Source organism: Symphalangus syndactylus, chromosome 2, assembly GCF_028878055.3.
Source record: "Symphalangus syndactylus isolate Jambi chromosome 2, NHGRI_mSymSyn1-v2.1_pri, whole genome shotgun sequence".
Taxonomy (NCBI): domain Eukaryota; kingdom Metazoa; phylum Chordata; class Mammalia; order Primates; family Hylobatidae; genus Symphalangus; species Symphalangus syndactylus.
Genome location: NC_072424.2, coordinates 117,355,556 through 117,362,638, shown reverse-complemented (window position 1 = coordinate 117,362,638; position 7,083 = coordinate 117,355,556). Strand labels below are relative to the sequence as shown.

Below are 7,083 nucleotides of genomic sequence, written 5' to 3'. Positions count from 1 at the left end.
CTTTTCCCAAGGATTGACACCAGATAGGTTGTTTGGGGAAAGGGGAAGGGGAAGTACGTGGATTTGCCACTCACACCTACTATGAACACTACAAAACAACATTCTTCTTTTATTTTGAAGCCACATTCTGTAAGCTTGTGAGTTAATTCATTAATTCACCAGAAATTTATTTTACACTCATCACACATCAGACACTATGCCAGGCCCTCAGGATATAAGGGTGAATAAATAATGTAATTAATCATAATAATAGCTTCCATTATTGGGTGGCTAGTATGTGCCAGGAATTCTACCTCCGTTACGCAATGGAATGCCCACAACTAACTTCTGAATGAGGCATTATGTTCTCATTTGTCAATGGAACACTAAGATGAAGAAACAAGGGTTCTGAGAGGCTAATAAAAGTGGCAGATGGCTCAAGGAACTCCAGTGTGAGAGTGAGATAAGCACTCCGTGTTTGCAATATTCTATGGGAAATGCTAAAACAGAGATTACAAAAATAATAGGAGGAGCTTCTAACTCAGCGCGGGGGAAGGGAGATAGGCGAGGAGAGGGGAAAGTAGGAGTGTGTGTGAGAGCCAGAGAGATAAGGTATCTCTCTGAGGGTGTGTGTGTGGGGGCGGGGGAGAATGTGTGTCCGTGTGTGTATGTCTGTGTGTACGTGGGTATACACGTTTCTTTCTGTTTGTTTTTTGTTTTTGTTTTTTTGTTTGTTTTTGAGACAGAGTCTCGCTCCGTTGCCCAGGCTGGAGTGCAATGGCACGATCTCGGCTCACTGCAACCTCTGCCTCCCGGGTTCAAACGATTCTTCTGCCTCAGCCTCCCAGGTAGCTGGGATTACAGGCGCCCACCACCACGCCTGGCTAATTTTTGTAGAGACGGGATTTCACCATGTTGGCCAAGGTAGTCTTGAACTCCTGACCTCAGGTGATCCGCCCGCCTCGACCTCCCAAAGTGCTGGGATTACAGGTCTGAGCCACCACGCCCGGCCCTGGGTATACATATTTGTGTGTGTGTGTGTGTGCGCACGTGCGTGCACATGTGCCCTGGGTGGGAAGAGAAGGTCATAGCACCCCAAAGATATATAGTCCAGGAAAGGAGATAGGGGTAATATGAACTGTCTTTCAACCATACCCTCTGCATTTCTGCAGGATGAAGCGTGTTGCAAGAGAAAACAGCAGGGCTTATACACAGTGTTTGAGGGATGACACAAGAGGCCCTGACAAGATACTTTTTATCAGCTTGAAGAAGAGGGGGCATTTATCTTGACAGACTAATTACCCGCTTTGAGTTAGATATTGTTCCATCTATCCGTATACCCAATGTGGCTATAGTAATGACAGGTTTTTTAAACAAACAAACCAAAGCTTCTAGGTCCAAATAAATGCTGCAAAGTAGTCACCTTAAGTTTAATTGCTTATTTCATTGTCTCTGTCATTGCACAAGGCATTTCAGAAACATCTCTTTTGAAATTGCCTTCATAGCTTACAGTGCATTTTTTTTTTAATATCCTTAACGGTGATAAATTTTCACCAGTTAAAGGGTAATATTTTTGGTTTTGTTTCAAGTCAAAAAAATCATTTTGAGCTAAGTCCGTGATGACTGATTAAACTGGATAAAAATAATCGAAAACACCAATTAAATGCCAGGCACTAAACTGTTTTTCATTAATCATCTCACCTAATTTAATTCTTAACACAAATCTATAAGGTGAATATTAATGTTCCTATTTAATATATATTTAATAATTATAAAATTAGCACACGTCATTGAAGGAAGGTTGAAAAATCTTGAAGAGTAGAGACCAAAGCTGCTTCAGTGTCCCACTTACCCACATCGAATCACTATTGATATTACTGTGCTTATCTACCTAGTGTTCTATGGGTAAGCATAAGAATACATTTTCCCCAAAAATTTATAACAATGTGTATAACCTTATAATTTTTCACTTACTATTATATTGTGAACAATTTTTCATGTCACTAAATGTCTTCCACAAAAATCTTTACTCCCTATTTGGTATTCCTGTTTGTGGATATATCATAGTCTACTCACACAATTCCAATATTTCAATGCTGCAAAGGAACATTCTTCATAGATAAATCTTTGTGGATTTTTATGATCGTTCCCATCAGATAATTTCCTAGAAGTAGAACCACTAGATGCAGGACATGAATCTTTTTGTTAAAAGTTTCCCATTTCTTGGACGAGTAAATGAAAACTCATCAAGCACTTTCCAAGATCATAAAAGTACAATGTAGTAGAAGTTAGATTTGATGCAGGTCTTTGACTCTCTAAAGCCTGTGGGGTTTTTTTTTCCCCGATATGATAAATTAATTTTGATGGAAAATGAGAAATATCAATAAAATAAAGAATTTCCACACGTGCAACCAAAGCTATTCATGAAGGCTCTTTTTAAAGGAGTTAAAAAATGCTTTGGATTTGCATTGTTTCCCTACGTGACTCTTCCAAGGATCAAGCTCGTTTCTGAGTTTATGTTTTGTTATATTTCTTCCTAAAGCACTCATTTTACTTCATTGTTACATTCTTTGAAGATGTCAGTTCTGTCCTTTATGAATCTACAATATTATGAATATTCTGGCCCACGCACTGGGATTTTGGTTAAAGTGCCAAAAAGCACAGTCTCTCTGGCATTTAGGTAACCTGTTTGGGACAAACTTGGTTACAATTCAGGCAAGCCGCAGGCAGGTTGGGAGTCCACACCCGCGTGTTTAGAATACCAAATGACTAATAGATAACCAGTTTCTTTAAGCCTGGCTACATTCTGATAACAGGGAAAAACAAAGAAACAAACAAAAAAATCTTCCACCCAAAGTTCTCTGGTTTGTTGTAAACATGTAGCCTGCTCTCCTGGAAGGATAAGTGGAATGAGCAATACAAGAACAACCTGCTCCTGGCCGGGCACGATGGCTCACGCCTGTAATCCCAGCACTTTGGGAGGCCAAGGCGGGCGGATCACGAGGTCAGGAGATCGAGACCATCCTGGCTAACGTGGTGAAACCCCGTCTCTACTAAAATTACAAAATATTAGCCGGGCGTGGTGGCAGGCGCCTGTGGTCCCAGCTACTCGGGAGGCTGAGGCAGGAGAATTGCTTGAACCCGGGAGGCAGAGGTTGCAGTGAGCCGAGATTGCACCACAGCACCCTAGCCTGGCAACAGAGCAAGACTCTGTCTCAAAAAAAAAAAAAAAAGAACAACCCACTTCTTCCCTTGCGCAGTCCTCACTGGAATGTCGTTCAAAATGGATGAGAGAAAACCAGACTGGTGGAGAGGTGCCTTGGAAGATGGGGGTGGGGTTGTTCCTGAAATTGTATTGTGCTACAAACATTTCCAAATTGTCCCTAATTCTTTCACCCTAGGCACCTGTCCCTAGGGAAGTTGGGGGAGAAGTCAAGAGGATTTTAAATAAGGCAAGGGAAGAAGTGGATTTAGGAATCCTGACTCCAGACTTTGGAAGCTTTGGTAAGAACATTTTTAACCTCTTTGGGAGCTTCCTCAGCTTTCTCCAGAGCTCTGTTATTGATCAGCTGATCAACAAACAGCCGTGCTTTCTCCCCCATCACTAACCTCGACCTGAGTGTCTCACCAACATCTCCAATGTAACTAAACCAACAGAATCTTGGGCTCTCACCCAGCTCATAGTCACCCCACTGTGCAACTGACCATGTTAGTAAATGGCACCTGGATGGACAAACCATCCAAGATTCTGTTTTTTCCCTTCTCCCAACATCCTATAGGCTTTCCCTCCAAAACACATCCCCATTGCATTCATTGATCCTTCTCCATCTCCCCTGCCATCACCCTCATGTAAGCCTTAATAGGCTCTCATCTAGAATGTTTCCAGTTCCATCCCTTAACGATGCTTTCTCCACATGATAATCAGAATGATCTTTCAAAACATAAATCAGGCCAGTGGCAGTGGCCTACTTCAAACCCTCCAATGGCTTAATTTTTTTTTTTTTGAGACAGAGTCTCACTCTGTCGCCCAGGCTGTAGTGCAGTGGCATGATCTCGGCCCACTGAAACCTCTGCCTCCTGGGTTCAAGTGATTCTCCTGCCTCAGCCTCCTGAGTAGCTAGGACCACAGGCATGCACCACCATGCTTGGCTAATTTTTTGTATTTTTAGTAGAGATGGGGTTTCACCATGTTGGCCAGGCTGGTCTTGAACTCCTGACCTCAAGCAATCTACCCACCTCGGCCTCCCAAAGTGCTGGGATTACAGGCGTGAGCCACCGCGCCCAGCCCCTCCAATGGCTTTTGGTCACAGAAGTTCAGAATCCTGACCATGGTTCACAAAGCTGAGTCCCCGCCCTTCTCTCTGTCCTCAGCCCCTACCGAGGGTCCTCTGCCAGCTGCCCACTCTCCTCAGGCCTGGCTGTCTTTTCAGGACTATCCTTCCCTCAGGTCTTAAACTTCCCATCCCACCACCTAGAATTCTCACCCCTCAATCCTTCACAAAGCTGATTATGTTTACCATTCAGAGCTCAGCTCAAATATGATATCCTCAGAAGGCTTCCTTGACACCTCCAGCCCCTGCCACAAGTCACCCCGTCTTATTGTTATGTTACACATCACTGGCCGGGCGTGGTGGCTCACGCTTGTAATCCCAGCACTTTGGGAGGCCGAGGCGGGCGGATCACGAGGTCAGGAGATCGAGACCATGGTGAAACCCCGTCTCTACTAAAAAATACAAAAAAAAATTAGCCGGGCGTGGTGGCGGGCGCCTGTAGTCCCAGCTACTCGGAGAGGCTGAGGCAGGAGAATGGCGTGAACCCGGGAGGCGGAGCTTGCAGTGAGCCGAGATTGTGCCACTGCACTCCAGCCTGGGCGACAGAGTGAGACTCCGTCTCAAAAAAAAAAAAAAACAAAACAAAACAAAACAAACACATCACTAGTGGGAATCCTCTTCCATTTGTCTATGGAATTGTTTATTGTTCTGTCTCCCTCACTAAAACATAGGCTCTCAAAAGGACATGTCTAACTTACACAAGATTCCATACCAGCACATCAAATAGTGCCCAGCTCAGGGTAGGCATTCAATAAAAATGTGTCACACAAAGGAATCAACAAATGATGGAGAGATGAGAGAGTGGAAGTCATTCCCCTATTACTGCCTTAATTCTTCAAGAAAACAATTGTCCAACTCTGAGATTCAGTCAATGACACTATATGGAGTTAGGCTCAGCCACTGTGTAATTTACTCCAAGTTGTAAATAAGGCACTTTTATTAGTCACATCAATCCTTAGGCTCTTAGTACACTCTCAATGGCCTGAAAGAACTAACAAAGCTTCCAGAGTATCCTTTTTATGGCTAGCAAGTTGCTAATGATAGAATTGGGACGTTGTATTTTATACGATTAAATGTTGTTTTCTTCCTGGATTTTAAACCTGATGCTCTTTCCCAAAAAAATTCTGGATTTGAGGCCGGGCGTGGTGGCTTGCACCTGTAACCCCAGCATTTTGGGAGGCCCAGGCGGGCTGATCACAAGGTCAGGAGATCGAGACCATCCTGGCTAACACGGTGAAACCCCGTCTCTACTAAAAATACAAAAAAAAAACTAGCCGGGTGTGGTGGTGGGTGCCTGTAGTCCCAGCTACTGTGGAGGCTGAGGCAGGAGAATGGTGTGAACCCGGGAGACCAAGCTTACAGTGAGCCGAGATCGCACCACTGCACTCCAGCCTGGGCGTCAGAGTGAGACTCCCTCTCAAAAAAAAAAAAAAAAAAAAAAAAACTCTGGATTTGAAAAGTAGTTTCTTTTTTTTTTTTTTTTTTGAGACGGAGTTCACTCTGTCACCAGGCTAGAGTGCAGTGACACGATCTCAGCTCACTGCAACCTCCGCCTCCCGGGTTCAAGTGATTCTCTTGCCTCGACCACCCAAGTAGCTGGGACTACAGGTGTGCATCACCATGCGGGCTAATTTTTGTATTTTTAGTAGAGACAGGGTTTCACCATGTTGGCCAGGATGGTCTTGATCTCTTGACCTCGTGATCTGCCCGCCTCAGACTCCCAAAGTGCTGGGATTACAGGCGTGAGCCACCGTGCCTGGCCAAAAAGTAGTTTCTTAAAGTTATCTGGCCATAATCTTATATCAAAATGCATAAATAGGCCGAGGCAGGTGGATCGCTTGAGCTCAGGAGTTTGAGATTAGCCTGGGCAACATGGCAAAACCCTGTCTCTACAAAAAACACAAATATTAGCCAGGCATGGTAGTGCACGCTTGTAGTCCCAGCTACTCAGGAGGCTGAGGTGGGAGGATCACTTGAGCCCAGGAGGTTGAGGCTGCAGTGAGCCATGACCGCACCAGTGCACTCCAGCCTGGGTGACAGAGTGAGACCCCATCTCAAAAAAAAAAAACAAAAACAAAAACAAAAAAAGCATTAAAAAATTGAGATTCAAAGTATTCATCTTGTTGTCTAGAAAAAGTATGCCTTTACACCAAAAACATATATATTTATACAGACACATCACAGAAATGCACATAGGTAAGAACATATTAAGCCTTAATGAGTTTGCTGTACACATGAGACTTTCTGCAGCAGAATAATGCATCAGTGGCAAAATAGGTCAAATGGTGGGAACCTCCACATCTTTGAAATCTTTATAAATACAATGCTCTTCCCACATTACCTCTTGCCTAAGAGCTTCAAAATAGAGCCTTGTGAGGAATGTGAAGCAGAATAAAAATCCCAGCTCTTGTGTGGCACATTAAACAGCCCCACATTCTGGGACACTGGTGTCATGTTCACAGGGACACATTCTTGTGGCTAAAACAGTGCTTCTAGGTCGTCTGCTCTGAATGAAAAGGGATTTTCCATATGTGTTTTCATAATGAGTGTTAGGATTTGGTTACATGTTTTATCCAAACTGTGAAAAGCTGATGGTAGCAATTCAGAATTCTAGCAATGATCTAAATGACATGCTTACGTTTTCATAGAAACATTATGGGGAACACTCTTTAAACCACTCTCTGGGTGCCATGCTTATTTTTTAATTTCACGGTCTATTTCAACACATTTTTCCCACGTATGAAGCTCAGCTCCTTCACTTTCCCCCCATCAT

At 43.7% G+C, this 7,083-nt stretch overlaps 1 long non-coding RNA gene across 1 annotated transcript; it reads left to right on the top strand.

Annotated features, from left to right (window-relative positions):
* The first annotated feature begins 398 nt into the window (after positions 1–398).
* Positions 399–3,448, top strand: LOC134733466 (uncharacterized). The gene is made up of 3 exons (XR_010116933.1): positions 399–437; positions 1,761–1,884; positions 3,381–3,448. It is a non-coding gene; the product is annotated as an uncharacterized lncRNA (long non-coding RNA).
* Positions 3,449–7,083: the final 3,635 nt, after the last annotated feature.